Genomic DNA, 18,341 nt, shown 5'->3' with positions numbered 1-18,341 from the left:
CAAGTATATAAATCCAGTATTACTGGTGCCAAATAGCAATACGTTTGTGGGTATCTGCATTCGGTGGCAGCTGCTGAGCCCAGGGAATATGGGCCAGATCATTCTGTATGATGCCAGTAGGTGTGAGCAGTAACTGTTCATTCATAAAGATCACAGTCAGCATTAAGGCATTTAAAGGGGACCTGTCACAATGAAAATGCAGTCCAGTCTGCAGGCAGCATGTCATAGAGCAGGAGGAGCTGAGCAGATTAATATATGATTCTGTGGAGAAAAGTTCCAGGATAACTTGTCTTTTCTTCACGTTAATCTATTCTCATTCTGGGCTAGGAAGCCAAGTGGATACTCCTACTCTGTGTATACATGAGCTATCAATCACTGATTGGCACCGCCCACTTGACTACTTTGTCTAAAATAAATGACAAGTTATTCAGAAACATTTCCAACAAAATATTATATATTGATCTGTGCAGCTCTTTCTGCTCTATAAGGGCCTGTGAACACTACGGGAATCACGCTTATAACTTGCGGATTCCGTTGCTCGTCCCCCTGCGTTTCCACTTGAAGTTCCACCAGTCTCATAGCTTCATTCTATGGTCAGGTGGATTCCGTCAGCCAAGTCAACTCTTTGGGTGGACGTCTGAATCTGCCCAAGCATAGAATAGAGTCCATGGGGCGGTGGAGGAGAGTCAAGCAGGAGCGTGCATTGGAATCCGCAGCAAGTTATCCACGTGATTTCTGTAATGTGCAAGGGCCATGCAAACCTTTTGCACTGACATACAGTAGAATTAAAGGATAACATTCTGGCTGCCTTCATTGATTATTATAAAGATTTATATTCGTGCTTCATCTTAATCCGAGTTGGCCAAGGACAGAGGACCAGTACGTTTGCCTTGAATAACCATTTTATCTCTATAGAGGAGAGCCCTGGCCATTGTTATGTAGTCCCATTTTACAAACTCCGATGGTAAGGTTTATTGACACAATTCTCAAGGTGGCCTTATACTTTTAATAACTGTTGGCCAAATGTTCATCTTTTCACAATACCTCTGCATCTAACATGCTTGTTTTCTTTTTGGGGAGAGGAGGGTTAAAGAATAGAGGTGCTTGAGTCTGATTGTTCGCCATTTGAATAACAGTGGTTGAAGACATAATTACAGCCTATGAACATCCAACTTCAAATATTCAAATGCAGAACAATCGGACATAATGCCCAACTCAACATCTGGAGAGTTAAGAGGCCGCCATACACCTTAGATACACTTTTCTAAGGTATATGGGCCCATTTAGTTTCCTATAAATTACCATACGCAAGCCAAGCCAAAGGCAGAAATTAAAATGGTTATCCAGTGCTACAAAAACATGGCCACAAAATGACTCTTGTCTCAAGTTCAGGTGCGGTTTGCAATTAAGCTCCATTCACTTCAATGGAACTGAACAGCAAAACCCCACCCAAGCTGGAGACAAGAGTGGGGCTGTCTCTGGAAGAAAGTGGCCATGTTTTTGTAGCGCTGGATAACCCCTTTAAATCCAGGGGTAAAACTAACATGTGAAGTCCCATCTAAAAAAAAAAAATAAAAAAAAATAAATATATATATATATATATATATATATATATATATATATATATTCAGGGTTACTTTATTTATACAATCGCTACATGTCCCTCGTAGAGTTCAATGGAACAATTTGGTGCCTTATAAATAAATTAGAATTATAATAACACACAAGTGCCGCCTCGGGGACAAACTCTTTTATATTTTAATTTCTAAGCTCGAGAAGACTTTGATGTATAATGCTTGGCACTGTACGAATAAATCCTACAGTCCAAGTCCTTATTCGCCATTAAATAGGGACTCGGGAGAGGAGAAATATAGCACTCCACGTAATTGAAAATATATTGAGCTGAAAGCATCAGGGAATTCCCTTATTATTTCCAAAGTTTAAATACACATTGAAAATGCAAAGTCCTAAGTATTGTGTTGAGGTTTTCGGAGACATAAGTAAATAATAAACCCAGCAGTGCCCATTTACTATCCTAATTTTACAAATCGTTATCAGAATTGTTTGGGGAATTGTATATTTCAATTTCACTAAGCATCGAAACTGAGAAAGAAAAAATTAAAAAAAAGTTTAAAGGGCCATATTGTCCTTTAGATTTGGTAAGCATAACCCATACACAGCCTCCACCCATTGGCTTGCCGAGGAGCTCATGGCACATACAATGGGTGCCACAACAAGCCAAATAGCCATGTCTAGGATGATTAACAGGTTATCCCAAGATCAAACTTCATCCCCCTATTTACAGGATAGGGGTTAACTAGCTGTGACAGCTGGGACACCCACCAAACCTACAAATAAAGTTGAGTTGTTCCCCAAATAAATGGAACAGCGGTAGGAATGGGCAACTATGGGGCTTAAAAAAATTGCAGGACAACTGATCGACTTGGGATCGATGGAGGTCCCATTGGTTGGCCAGTTATCCTCTAAGTCTTATATTGTGTAGTGATTTGCGAACTTATAAAATGTCAAATGCCAAGTGTTTGGGCGAACCTGAACGTTTAGTAAGTCCACTTATCAGTAATCTTAGCATAACCCCTTTTAAAGGGAAGGTATCACCTACATTTTTTACTGCTCCATTAGAATCAAGCGGGCTGCAGTTCAAAAAAAGGACCGCGGCATTGGCTTCCCTGATGCCGCTCTATCCATGTGAAAAACTTAAAGGGGTTCTCCAGTGCTACAAAAACATGTCCACCTTCTTTCAGAGACAACACGACTCTTGTTTCCAGTTCAGGTGCGGTTTGCAATTAAGCTCCATTCACTTCGATGGACCTGAGCAGCAAAACCCCGCCCAAGCTGGAGACAAGAGTGGGGCTGTCTCTGGAAGAAAGTGGCCATGTTTTTGTAGCGCTAGATAACCCCTTAAAAGTGAATATACTGCTGGTACATTTGCTTTAAGATACAGAGCTAGGACAACAAACTGAACTTTTGCCCCAGATGAGGGAAAGCCTATTGCTTCATCTCTGGGCTGCCCACCCTCTGAGCCGGGGACAGGAGCATTGTAATGTGGTCCTTGTCTAATGGCATTAAAAAGTCATTTTTATAATCTTTTCATCAGTATCATCAACACATTACATTAGGAGTTTTCATATTAATAGATTTTAAGCCTGAAGGGAAAAAGCTCCTTTCCAATTATTTGCTTCAATAAATACTCGCGTATATGCGTTTTGCCTACTGTGGTGCTAATAATTTGGATGGAAGCCTTTAGTGTAAGAGAAGAAGGTTTGGGCAGGTGCGAGGTACAGAGATGGATTATCCTAATTTAACATGCTTCTCCCATACTCTCTGTGAGGTTGTTTTTCTGAAGTATCATTCACAGAAGTAATTTGTCCTTCAGGAGATGGTAGTACATATATGTTATCTACAAGTTTATTGCTCTGTTTCAATGAGGAGTAAAGGCCCTATTACACAAAACGATTATCAGCCGTATTCGGCCAATATTGGCCCTTACGATCGATAATCGAGATACCACCATTTTTTTTATTTAAAGTGGCGAACGGGTAGGCAAGTGCCTGGGTACAACCTGTAGACGTTTTCTGGTCTGCTCTCAGCTTCGGTTAAGAGTGGACATCTGTCCTGGGCCTTTGCAGGTGTGCAGGGAAAATTGGTGTGTTGGGGGCCCATCTCTTCTCAGAATGGGCTTACGATAGACATGCTATGCTACACTTTTTTAGTAGCACTTGGGTGATGAGAGCACGCTTGTCGACTCTCAAAAAAAAAATATATATATATTGTCTTGTGTAACAGAAGGCAACGATCAGCCGACATGAACGATGTCGAATTTGCACGATAACGATCGAATTTGAACAATAATCGTACGTGTAAACACAGCGAACGATCAAACAACAAGCGATAAATCGTTCATTTTGATCTTTCAACATGTTCACAAATCATCGTTGATCGTTCGCAAAAAATTCGCAGATCGTTCAGTGTAAACAGTCTTTCAACGATTTCACCTATAGGCTTAAACGATCGCAAAACGATCGCATAGCGAATTTTCCGTACGATGTATCGTTCCGTCTAAACGCTGATCGTTATAAAAAAAACATTGTTCATTCAAAATCGTTAATCGTGCGATCGGGCGAATTATCGCTCCGTGTAAAAGTACCGTTACATAAAGATATAGGGACATATCAGCAGGTTAGGCTGGGTTCACACTACGTTTTTGCAATCCGTTTTTTGCAAAAAAGGATGAAAATCGGATGGAAAAAACGGATGCATTTATGTGCATCTGTTTTGATCCGTTTTTCCATTGAATTCCATTATTATAAAAAACTGATCAAAAGGGATCCATTTTTTTTACGGAAACAAAAATTAGGTTGACTACGTTACTGTGTACGTTAAAAAAATGGATCCGTTTTGATCCGTCTTTTTTTTTTTTTAATGGTATTCAATGGAAAAATGGATCAAAACGGATTTACACACATGCATCCGTTTTTTCCATCTGTTTTTCATCTGTTTTTTGCAAAAACGTAGTGTGAACCCAGCCTTAGTTGCTTTTAACCCTTTCAGTAAAATGGTACGAGAAATTGGTCTTTAATTCCTAATTGTTCTTTCTAAAAAAAAAAAAAACTAAAAAAATCTGGTCGTCTTTAAAAGGTTGTTACATCCAGCGCCAGCGGCCAGAGTTAGCACTTTGTTAATGATATCTGCAGGCTGGAACAAGACTTGCTTTTTCAAGCTGTGGCAAGTCCAAGTGCAGCCACAATTATCAGTAAATTGCCAGTGTTAGCTCCTGCGCCTCATTTATGATGATTTACCGCTACTCGCAGGCGTAAACAGTGATCATTGTTGGAAGCAGGTGTAGATTTGGTACGCCGGACACAGGTTTAGACGCCCTGCCAGCTGGAATCACTAAGAGGTGCGGGCCTCCTAGTAAATCCGGCCAGGGGAAAGGGAGCGGGCCTAATTTAAGACCAGAGTACGAGTACAGCGGTCTTGATAAATCCCCCCAGTGTAATTACAAGGATTGGTGCAAGTAAGCATTGAAGGGGCGGCAACCATGGGCCAAAACAACAGAGCAGTAGGTGTTAGGAGTTGGAAATTTTGATGGTCTATGTGGAGGAGAGGCCTTCACTTTTTAAAGACTAGATGACCACGATAAAAAAAAATCCCGCTTTAAACAAACTAGCCTTTTCCCCTAGTTCTTATAATCCCTCATATGTATATCCAGTAATAATTCTCAGAATTTCTCTTGCTTGCTTTTAAACAAATCTGAAACTTTCCAAGATGGCATCAGAACATAAATTGTCTTGAAGCTTCTTTCCTATCTGATCTTGCATCCATTAAGCGGGGAGCTGCAGCGTTCATTATACTCTATGCACCACTGTGCAGACTTTTATCTGTATTTCATATATTTGCATGACAGCTAAGCTAATTATCATGTATGCCGCCTGCAGCCCTCAGTCTACACTATCTGACTCCTCTCATTGAGAACGTGTGGCTGGATGCACTGACACCGAGCACATTCCCTTCTATAGTCAGACAATTCATTTGCAGGTTTAATTGCAGGTAAACTAGGTTTCCTACTTACTGTGTAGACTCTATTAGGATTAATCAGTGACAACGCTTGGCAGTCACCAGTCAATGAACGACATGATGACAACCAGTCCTGGGTGCTGCTGAGCTACTAATATGTAAGCTAGGCTGGGGTTTTTTTCTGCAGAAAAACTTAGTAAGGATATGTGCACACTGCGGAATGGCGACAGATAATCCGTCGCGCATTTCGCAGCTCGCAACCGCCTGCGGACTGTGTCATAGATTCTATTCTATGCATGGGCGGATTCTGTCATGCGTCCAAAGAATGAACATGTTTTTAAATAGAAGTAAATTACAAATCTAACTTTCTAAAACCAGTTGATTTGAATGTAAAAGATTTTCCCTGGATAACCCCTTAAAGGGGTTGTCCAGCAAAAATCTTTTTCTTTCAAATCAACTGTTATCAGAAAGTTATATAGACTTGTAATTTACTTCTATTAAAAAATCTCAAGTCTTCCCATACTTATTAGCTGCTGTATGTCATGCAGGAAATGTTTTATTTTCAGTCTGACACAGTGCTCTCTACTGACATCTCTGGCCGAGACAGGAACTGTCCAGAGCAGGAAAGGTTTTCTATAGGGATTTATAGAAAACCGAGACAGAATTCCTGTCTCTGCCAGAGATGTCAGCAGAGAGCACTGTGTCAGACTGAAAATAAACATTTCCTGCATGACATACAGCAGCTGATAAGTATTGGAAGACTTGAGATTTTTTAATAGAAGTAAATTACAAATCTATATAACTTTCTGATATCAGTTGATCTGAAAGAAAAAGATTTTCGCTGGACAACCCCTTTAACAAATGGGCACCAACAAGCCACGCTGCCTATTATTATGACATATAGGGAGGGTGGCAAACTACGTCTTTTCCCCGGGCGGGGGAATGTATTAACACCTGAACCCTAGATCCTTAAAGGGGTATTCCCAACTAATAACACCATCCCCTATCCAAAGAAAAGGCAATAACAAGCTGACCGCTGGCAGTCCGATTGCCACAGATACATAGAGAATGCATAGACCACTGGCCACATAGGAGCATTGCACATCATTCATTCAGGGGCAGGCTTCCTCCATTGTTGTGATGTGTGGGGGTCCCAGCACTGCCACCGATTGTTATCCCCTACCCTGAGGATATGTATGTCACAGAACATATCTGTGTCAGCTTTTCCATTGCAGATTCTGACAAAAATCCTCGACATAAGAAATGCAGACAGGCTGCAGATCCAGCACGGCGTCATTGTGTTGTTCTGCAGGACAGAAATACTCGACAGAGATGTGAACACGGCCTAATATCCACCAACATGCGTCACTATTGGCACGGCAGCAGCTTTCGGCTTGGCTCGCTTTCCAAGCACATCTTGAAGACAAGCACCAGAAGGATTTCACTTCTGCCAGGTCAAGAACTAATGAGAAACCTAACCAGCATAGTCATTTCAGGCCTATTCAAGGAGGGTAATGAATCCCTTTTTGTAAGGACAATAGAGAAAATGATACTACAGTATGGGTAATGAGGAGGACACTGCCAAAAAGAACACAAGGCCGGAGCATAGTTTTGGACTTGAGGCTTCTCCAACTCTGATTGACATGTGAAGTCGAAAAAAATCTTTACTGTTACAGACCGTTTACTATGTGGAGACCACCATATAGCATACGGAGACCTGTAGACCAGGCAATGCTCCCTGGTAAATGGGGGGGATTTATCAAACATGGTGTAAAGTGAAACTGGCTCAGTTGCCCCTAGCAACCAATCAGATTCCACCTTTCATTCCTCACAGACTCTTTGGAAAATGAAAGGTGGAATCTGATTGGTTGCTAGGGGCAACCGAGCCTGTTTCACTTTACACCATGTTTGATAAATCTCCCCGGATCTATCTAGTGTCATCTATTAAAGATCAACCTGTGTCTAGAAATATAGTAACACATCGAGGCATGATGGGAGTTGTAGTTTCACAACAGCTGGAGGGCTGCAGATTCCCAATCGTTGATGGAGGGGGTGCAGAGACAGTTGTTGCCCCTAGGCCTTAGACCCAATAGGGGCCAAAAGACCCCCATAATACATCAGTATTAAGAATGACATCTAGTAAAAGATGGATCATATTCAGATTTCAGATGCTGCATTCACATTACCCATCTTGCTGCTATACCAGCTACTAGCATAGACGGCTACAAGATGGAGTGTCCGTATACTGGCCACAACACCTAGACACTAAGCCGACCCTCTACATGCCCATTGCTATTGAATGTATATTATCATGGATATGGGATAAATATAGGATAAATCTCCTCTTGCCTTTAGGACAGGGGTAGGAAACCTTGTCGCTCCAGCTGTTGCAAAACTACAACTCCCATCATGCCTGGACAGCCAAAGCTAAAGCTTTGGCTGTCCAGGCATGATGGGAGTTGTAGTTTTGCAACAGCTGGAGAGCCAAGGTTCCCTACCCCCACTTTAGGATGATCTCATACGCTGCACATTAGTATAACATGTTTAGAAGTAACAGGAAGGACATTTTATTCCGTCCCTGGCATCAGACATTTACTGCATTAACTTGATGTATGAAGAACATTACATTTGTTTTTAGGGGGTAAGTAATAATTTTCCTTCATATTAAATGGCTAAATTATTATAGTGTGTTGATGAAAACATATTAGACATTTACTTGCCTCTGCCTCAGAATTATTACCTGGATGTGTGCCAGTCATACCAAGCGCTACAAGGAATGGAGACTGCAGTACACTGCTGCCCTCTACTGGTCATTAACAGGGTACTGAAGGTCTACATTTTAGAACCTTAGATTATTTTCTAAAAATGTATTTATAGAGCCGCTTATACACAGCTGTCATCTGTAACCAGGGGCTTAGGAAGCTAAAGGCCCTAGCATGCCCTAAAGCAGCTTTGGCTGTCTAGGCAGATGTAGTTTTGCAACAGCTGGGGGGCCACCTGACACCTGTGCCCTAAAAGCTACTGAGTACCAATGCACGCTGGGACTCCATGTTTATGAGCATCAGTTTTGTTCACTTGAACTTGGTACGTGTCTGTGTTCGCTGCAGTCCTGACATTGTAATTATGAACCAGGAAGATCTGGATGAACATTAAGAAAAATCCCCATAACTGCATTATGCTGCAGCCCACATCATCATTATAACAAGAAAGCATTAAAAGGGGTTGTCCAGCCCAAATTTTTTTCTTTCACATCAACTGGTTTTAGAAAGTTATATAGAATTGTAATTTACCTCTATTTTAAAATCTCAAGTCTTCCAGTACTTATCAGCTGCTGTATGTCACACAGGAAGTGGTGTATTCTCTCCAGTCTGACACAGTGCTCTCTGCTGCCACCTCTGTCCGAGACAGGAACTGTTCAGAGAGAGCAGGAGAGGTTTTCTATGGGAATCTGCTTCTGCTCTGGACAGTTCCTGTCTTGGACAGAGGTGGCAGCAGAGAGCACTGTGTCAGACTGGAAAGAATACATCACTTCCTGCAGGACATACAGCAGCTGATAAGTGCTGTACTTGAGATTTTCAAATAGGGATAAATTACAAATTTATATAACTTTCTGAAATCAGTTTATTTGAAAGAGAAACATTTTTGCTAGATAGCCTCTTTAAGGGTAACCTCACACGTACCGTATCGCAGCTCATTTTCTGCTGCGGATCCGCAGCAGATCCACAGCAGATTTGACTAAATTAATGAACACAGCATCAAATGTGCACCATCAAATTTGCTTCAGATCCGCATCAGATTTTACAGTGCGGATTTAATGCTGTGTTCATTCACTTAGTCAAATCTGCTGCGGATCTGCAGCAGAATATCAGCTGCGATAAGGTACGTAAGAAGCTACCCTAAAGGAGTTTTCCACGCCTAAAAAAACATAGACGCATTCTTCCAGAAACAGCACCTCTCCTGTCCTCAGTTTGGGTGTCTGGTCTTGCAACTCGGTTCTATTAAAGTGTATGAAGTTGAATTGTAATACCGCACACAACCTGAGGACAGGAGTGGCACTGTTTTTGCAAAGAAGTAGCTGTGTTTTTTTATTTCTGGATAACATCATAGTTGTCTGCTAGTTGTCTGATATCAGCATAAAGATTTCTCCCAAGCACCAATATTTTCTAGCTGCGAGCTATGTAGGTCTGACAGCGGCACCATTGTCCTGAGTCACATGCCGCCTCCTGTAGGGACAACGCTCGGTTTTACTGCTGCATAAATTACATAGGAACAATCCTCCGGTTATTGTTTCCTGAACTGATGTGCAACCTCAGCACCACAGCGGGAGACACTGCTTCTTTGTCATGTGGTGGCAATAATATACTCATATTCCACCGCAGTTAAAGTCCCTCCATGGATATCTCAGCATTGTAATGTGATTGACAGCTTCTGCTTCTGTATTGAGGATGACCCTGGAAGCAGGAAAGTTTAAGATCCATCTATTCTACAGAGGGGGACATTGTGGCCCCCTGTACAGGGTCCTACATAAGCAGCTACCCTATACGGCTGGGATTACCACAATATTATAAGGAGCTCAGCACTGCTACATCTGACTTATGGTGCGTTTACAGACAGATTTATCTGACAGATTCTTGAAGCCAAAGCCAGGAATGGATTTGAAAAGAGGTGAAATCTCAGGCTTTCCTTTATGACCTGTTCTCTGTTTATAGTCTGTTCCTGGCTTCGGCTTCAGAAATCTGTCAGATAAATCTGTCTGTGTAAACGCACCATTAGGGTCCATTTACACAGAAAGATTATCTGACAGATTATCTGACAAAGATTTGAAGCCAAAGCCAGAAACAGACTATAAACAGGTCATCAGAGATCAGGTCATAAAGGAAAGCCTGAGATTTCACCTCTTTTCAAATCCATTCCTGGCTTTGGCTTCTAATCTTTGGCAGATAACCTGTCAGATAATCTTTCTGTGTAAATGAACCCTAATGCTAAGTTTACACGAGGCGATTATTGGCCCGATCGTACGATTAACGATTTCGAAGTAACAATTTTTTTTTATAACAATCAGCGTTTAGACGGTACGATATATCGTACGGAAAAATCGTTTTGCAATCGCCCACCCGCAGCCCGCCCCCCACTCAACCGCAGCCCCCTGCGCCGTCCCGATCGCCACCCCTGCCGCTCCAATCGCCCCCCCCCCCCCGCTCGATATATCGTACGGAAAAATCGTTTTGCAATCGCCCACCCGCAGCCCGCCCCCCACTCAACCGCAGCCCCCTGCGCCGTCCCGATCGCCACCCCTGCCGCTCCAATCGCCCCCCCCCCCCTGCCGCTCCAATCGCCCCCCCCCCCCAATCACCGCCGCCGCTCCGATCGCCCCCCGCTCTGATCGCACTGATTGGCTGAAGGGGAGCCGTTTGAAATTCCCGTCTCCCCTCTTCAGCCAATCAATGCAAGGCAGCACTGATTGGTTGAAGGGGAGTCGTATGAAATTCCCGGCTCCCCTCTTCAGCCAATCAGTGCTGCCGTGCATTGATTGGCTGAAGAGGGAAGCCGGGAATTTCAAACGGCTCCTCTTCAATCAGTGCTGCCGTGGTGATCGGAGCGGCGGCGTTGGGTGGCGATCAGAGCGGCGGTAGTGGCGGGGGTGGCGATCGAGCCGGCGCAGGGGGCTGAGCGGGGGGCTGGGCTGCGAGTGGGGCGGCGGGCGGGGCGGCGGACGGGGCTGCGGGCGGCGGGTGGGGCGGCACGCGGCCGGACTATCGCGCGACGACTGTTTACATGGAGCGATCAGCGAATTTTTTCCGATCGGCGAACGACGATTTATGAACATGTTAAAAGATCAAAATGAAGATTTTTCGATCATTCGCCGCGTTTGCATGTATGATTATCATTCGAATTCGATCATTATCGCGAAAATTCGCCCGATAATCGTTTCGTGTAAACGTAGCATAAGAGTCCTTTTACACAGAAAGATTATCTGACAGTTTATCTGCCAAAGATTTGAAGCCAAAGCCAGAAACAGACTATAAACAGAGATCAGGTCATAAAGGAAAGATTTGAGATCTGAGACCCTCACTCAATTCTGTTATATCAGTCACTCTAATGGTGCGTTTACACAGAGAGATTTATCTGACAGATTTTTGAAGCCAAAGCCAGAAATGGATTTGAAAAGGGGATAGATCCCAGTCTTTCCTGTTCCCTGTTTATAGTCTGTTACTGGCTTTGGCTTCAAAGATCTGTCAAGAAAATCTCTCTGTGTAAAAGCACCATTAGGCTATGTTCACATTTAGTAAGAGACCGGCCGTTCCATGACCCGGCCACGTCACCGAACGGCCAGTCTCATAAAAGATCAAGGCCTTAAAACAGTGACAGGGGGCACTGGTGGTCTTTGTAGTTCCTCCATGGCACTCCCTATGCATGTTTCCCATACTGTATATCTGGTAGTTATGTGCAATAAACTACAAGTTAAATAGTTTACCGGTCATGCTGAAATCGGCAGATTTGGTAGCATTATTGTAACCTCTATAGCCAGCTTAAAGGGGTTATCCAGGGTTAGGGAAAAACTACGTTTATGCAAAAACAGCGCCCCCTTGTCCTCAGGTTGTATGTGGTATTACAATTCAGCTCTGCTTCAATAGCACAGAGCTGCAAAACTGAAAACCCAAGAATGGTGCTGATTCTGGAAGAAAGAGTCCATGTTTTTCTAACACTTGATAACCCCTTTTAAGGCACTAGATAGAAGATAACTACTGACAAGGGAAGGATAAAAACTCTTGCTGTCTCCTTTAAGTGAATATTCTCAGTATTTCTAGAGAGTTGTTCTGACTGCCCACACTTTCAGTGGCCCAGAACGCCAGGGACTTCCCTGATTCTTGCGCTTCCTACATCAGCCTACTCTTGTAAACAGACGTAATTGTTTCTGCATGTTGTGAAGGGTAATTGATAGCCTTATCTCTAGTACAACCTCAGGCACACATAGCATGCAAGAAGATAAAGGGATTGACACAATTATAGTGTGAAGGTGTTCAAGTGTTATGGGCCCCAGGTGTTTCTGCAAGGAGCTTGTTACTCACACCCCTTGGTTTCTGCACTTTTCAACTCATTCAAGTTCTCTGTGTATATGTGGTCCTTGTCTGTTAGTAGTTTCCAAGCACCACTACTATTCTTCTTATTTGCACCTAACCTTAGGGCCCTATTCCACGGGACATTTATCGTTCGCATAATCGTTAATCGATCCAAACGACTGCTATTGCGAAAGACCTGAAATCGTTCACCCATTTACATGGAACGATAATCGTTACTTATGGTTGTTCTTGCGGTCATCTTGACGTCGCTATTGCGTTTGTCACTACTGAGAACGACAGAACGACGTCTTATTCAATGCAAATGATTTGTGAACCAGCAACGATAAAAATAGGTCCAGGTCTTATTAAATGATCAACGATTTCTCGTTTGCTTGTTAATCGTTAACTGCTATTCAAACGAACGATTATCATTTAGATTCGAACGACTTAACGATAATCTGAACGATAATCATCCAGTGGAATAGGGCCCTAAAACTCCTTTTACACGGGGTGACATAGAGGAGCAAAAGAGGGCTGTCAGCGCTTGTTCGCTCCTCGTTCCCCGCTCGTTGCGGCCGCCACTACACGTGGCGGCAGCGAACAGGTGTGTACAGGGGGGGGGGCGCCCGGGTGATCGTTAGATCGTCCAGGCAGCCCATAGAGGATAGTGACTTTCAACATGTTGAAAGACATACAACAGCAACCCATCAGCCGAGATCGTTCATGACGTTTGGTTGTTGCCTTCTATTACACTGGACGATTATCGTCCGTAACGGCCGATATCCGCCGAATACGACCAATAATCGTTCCGTGTATTAGGGCCTTAAGGGAGTAGCTGCTCAAGTACAGGTTATCTGCTCCTGACTGCTGCAGCCAAACCTACGGCCCTATTACACAGAACGGTTATCAGCAATATTCAGCCGAAAATCGTCCTGTGTAATAGAAGGCATCAAATGATGTTGGCTGATTGTTGCTGTCATTTGCCTTTAACATGTTGAAGACAAACGACTTTGATAGCAGCGATCTGCTGCAGTTGCTCTGAGGAATAAGAGCGGCGGCAGCAGACCACTCCTATCCTCTATGGGCAGCCCCCGCACCTCTCCTGAAATCATCAATATAGAAAGGGTTCTTTACAGTAAAAGCAGTCAAACTATACAATGCTAAAACATGGACAAAAATCCCTATAGATTTATCTCTCAGGAAATGGCTTTGAGATATATAGTGGAAACAGAAATCCAGCAAAGCAATACAAATTGTCTCCTTCCGGAATTATCTGGCTAACTGAGCAGCCTGGGTGGGAAATGAAAGCTAGCATGAAGCAATTCAGCTGCCACTGTTAATAAATCCTAAGGTACATTGCACTTGTGTGTGGACAAGTCTCTGCAAGGACGGGCACCCTGTCATCTCCTCTATTGTTGCTGCTTTTCACACTACATCGGTTACTCATCTTGTACACACTCCATACACACCTCATTGCTGAGGAGCGTACTACCTGAATATCCGCCATGATTATTATGCTGTGTATGTACAAATGACAGGGGTTGGCTATGTCATCTATTAAACTCTACAAGGATTAGCACTTCAGTACTGTAGGCACCCTTTTTTCTTTTTTTACTAAATTCTCCCGGATATATAAATATTATTATAAAAGTTGTTTCCGACCAAAAAAGAAGCCCTTACTTTGCCATTTTCTGTAAAGTTTTTGAAACTTTAATTCAGCAATTTTTTCTGGATGAAAGTAAATATATTGGTGCCTGCATGGGCTCTGAGGGTCTTGTCACACTAAAGAATCCGCTCAGATAAGCTTGGATTCCGTGCGCTTGACCCCCCCCCCACACACACACACACACATATGCTCCATCTTGAAGTTCTGCCCGTCCCATAGACTTTATTCTATATTCAAGCAGATTCCACCGCCCTTCAAAAGAATTGACATGTCAACTCTTTTTTAGGTGGACTGCGGAATCTGCCTGAATAGAATGGATCCTATGGAACAGGCAGAACTTCAAGCAGGAGAGCGGGAGAGGGGGGGGGGGGGGGGGTCGGCAAGTGCAGAGAATCTGCAGGACCTTACCCATGCAGATTCCGTAGTGTGACTGGGCCCTAACTGGCAAATCTACCCAGCTGTGCCATAATTCACCTACCAGTGGACATCCAGAAAAAGGGGGACAAACTTTACAGGAGCTTCAATGATGACTATCTTGGTTGTCACCAAGTCTTCTCAGAAACAACTTTGCGATAATACACGGACAACTCAAGTAAAGTAAATTGATAGTGTCTCCTGCTTATAAGAGAATTTCTATTCAGAAAGCCTTCTGTGACGTCTGTTGTGCCCAAAAACCATAAAAACAATAAATAGTAAGCACAGCCACATATAGATAAAGCAACCATAAGGGTGGAGTAACTAATGGGCCTGGTAATTGCAATAAAAAAAAAAAAAAGCAAAAAACATACTTTATGCTCATGGTCTTTTTTCATATAACATTTTCCTTAAAGGTATATGGAGAAGGTTAGATTAACACTGCAATATAGGAGTATGTCCTAGATATACTGTGTCGTCCTGTCAAAAATGGCATGTTAGTGTATACCATGGCACACGGCACAGGACCTATTCAGTTTAATGGCACATATACATATTTAATGCTTTCGAGCCCCTAGACAAATGCATACACAAACAAATGTATTCACTAGCTGTCTATGTTTAGACCATTACGGTGGATGGGCCTGCCACATTATGCCATAATATAAGCTGACAGCCCATTTTTGATAGGATGTCAATGTATAGCTAGTTTGTACTGCATTAATGAAGTGAGAACCTAGCCTTAGGGCCTTATTACACAGGGTGACTATCAGTCAAACCGAGGAGCAGTATCACCCTACGTAATAGGGCCAGCGATCAGTCAGTGTTGGCTGATCACTTCTTTTTGGCAGGTTTGAAAACCATAGTTTGTCGACCACTTATTTCCCCATGTAATAGGGGGTGCGCGGCTGACAAATGTAAGAAAGAAAGAAATCCAATGATCATTCATCCTTCCCTGCCCGCCATGTAAAAGGCTCTGTATACAAGCATAGATCCACAAGATCAGCACTCATATACTGAACATGTCACGCTTAGAGCGGTTTATGTGACGTAATCTCTTTAAAGATTTATACATTGCATATCTATGTAATAGGAAGTGATACCCACATCCCGGCTTCCATGGCTGAAGATATAGTCGTCATTGCCTCCCTCCCTCTTCCTATAGATGTTGGATGGTGTTTTCATGTTGTGCTGCTAAAACATAGGGAGGCAGCTTCTTGCTTCCGTCAGCTCCAATAGGATCAGATACGGTAGACGAATAGAGATATTCCCTTCTCTTTGATTTAAATGACGTACAAAGCCCAAACCGCCTTGAAGGCGCCCAGGACTAATGTGTAAATAAACAGCTGGATATAAGGAGCTACATGAAGTGGTCCATTGATCTGCCATTCAGCTAATCCGGCATAGTAATGAGAGCGGTAATGTGACGTCTGTCAGATTAATTGAAAAACAAAACTCTGCGTCACTATAGGGATGAGTTATAAAGAAGGTATGGGGGGGGGGGCCGTAAATCATTAGGAATTACACACACATGTACTATTGTACATGACTTGTATCTATTAATTCTATTCGGATTTGGTTACAACAACGATCTAATAAACTAATTTGTATCGTGTTTAATGTGAGAGTAATTAAAAAAAGCTGTGAAATGTATAAATGCAGAAGAAGAGTCTTTATTACAGCTGTGCTGATAGAGATGAACATTCACTATGTTATTTCTACATATCCTATGTAGGCCTACGCGTCTCCATGGATACAGACTACAAACAAACCTTGTGTAGTCAGATCATGCAATCATTCTCTTTTCCTTTTGTCCCCTGCTGTCCAAATTACACAGCTTGCACAGAAAAATCCATAACAGCAGGAAGAACTTATTACAATCCATCATGTTTCGTGCTGCCTGAACCTCATTGTGCATCATTACATCTAACTATAATTTACTCTGAAAACTGTTATAAAGAAATTCTTATTTGGAAATTATCTGGGGACAGGGCGAAAAGTCATCTGGGTGATCCCATGGCTTCTTCTGGCCACTCTTATCTTGATTAACTCTTAAGCCTTAAGCTCCTATTACACGGGCCGATCAGGAGGAGCAAGTGAGTGCCGATCTGTCAGGTCAGCGCTCACTTGCTCCTTGTTCCCCGCTCGCTGCAAGCGCTATTACACGCATCGACAGTGATCGGTTAAGAGCAGGGGGGAGCGCAGATAGCTGCCGGAGATGCTCCCTGGATGATCTTTACATAATCCAGAGAGCCCATAGGCGATAGTGGCCGTCTGCTGCCACCATTCCTGTTACATGGAGCGACGGACCGCAGACTGTCGTTATCATTCACAAATTTTTCAACATGTTGAAGGACAAGGATCAGCTGACATCATGGATGTTGGCTGATCCTTGCCTTTTAACAGTAGCCATTGCACCAAGCGATTATCGGCTGTAACGGGCGATAATTGTTCAAATACGGCCGATAATTGCTTGGTGTAATAGGGTCTTTGTCCTATACCTCAATATGGAGACTCCTATTCAAGACGGCCAAATGAGAACAGAGCAAGACCCATCCAAAAACCATCCAAAAACGTTTGTGCCTAAAATCTGATATACTACCGATGGCCATATAATGACTACCAAAATTAGCAATAAAAGCTATACATACAATGATGGAGTAACAAAGTCATGAGAACATTTTTTAGATTCCTGCACATAATATTCAAATTGTTAATGCAAATATTGCAAAGCAGATAGAAATGGACCTCAGAACTGGCCCGTGGGAATAGACGGAGGTTCCCAGGCTTTTCCACCAGTTTGCAGACACCACCCCATGGTTAAAACTGGGTCATAGCCTAATTTCCTGGAAAGGAAGCACTGGCACTATATTTACCCAGGAATTTCACAGCCCTTTCCTATATATAGGGCAGATTGGTAGCAGAACTCATTTTACATATACATACAAGTTAATTACTTTTGTGCATGAAGCATATTACACTTCTATTGAGTTTCCAAGTCATTGTTTGGATTCTTGACTACTTGGCTGAGATTTTCAATTACAAATTCATGCATACTCATTCGACTGCTGCAGTCACCCAGAATTAATATATTTTGCATTGAACAAGGGAAAGCGCCACTTAATGCTCACCGAAGCTTGAAATGTCTTATTAAATACAATTTAACCCAATTTAGCTTAGAATACACAACACTGGAGATGACCACAATAACGATATGGTAGGAATTGGACAAGATATGATTTATAGATAGATAGATAGATAGATAGATAGATAGATAGATAGATAGATAGGAGATAGATAGATAGATAGATAGATAGATAGATAGATAGATAGATAGATAGATAGGAGATAGATAGGAGATAGATAGATAGATAGATAGATAGATAGATAGATAGATGATAGATAGATAGATAGATAGATAGATGTATAGGAAATGAGCAGCACTTCTTTGAATAACGCTGTGGGTGCCTGCAGATCAATCCCAGACCAAGGATCAATTCACATAGAAAAAGATACTCTGCAGCACTCGAATCGTGAAAATACGTGTAAAACGTGGATTTATTCCAAAAAACGATATACAGCAACAGCACGGGTGATACACAACGTTTCGACGTCTCCTACGCCATTTTCAAGTGCACTTGAAAATGTCGTAGGAGACGCCGAAA

At 42.6% G+C, this 18,341-nt stretch overlaps 1 protein-coding gene across 3 annotated transcripts in view; it reads right to left on the bottom strand.

Annotated features, from left to right (window-relative positions):
* The window catches only part of PLCH2 (phospholipase C eta 2), a 518,781-nt gene that overhangs the window by 430,595 nt on the left and 69,845 nt on the right, over positions 1 to 18,341 (bottom strand). The window lies entirely within an intron of this gene.

This window comes from Dendropsophus ebraccatus, chromosome 12 (assembly GCF_027789765.1).
Source record: "Dendropsophus ebraccatus isolate aDenEbr1 chromosome 12, aDenEbr1.pat, whole genome shotgun sequence".
NCBI lineage: Eukaryota > Metazoa > Chordata > Amphibia > Anura > Hylidae > Dendropsophus > Dendropsophus ebraccatus.
The sequence above is the reverse complement of the archived record's forward strand: the minus strand, read 5'-3'. Positions and strand labels throughout refer to the sequence as shown.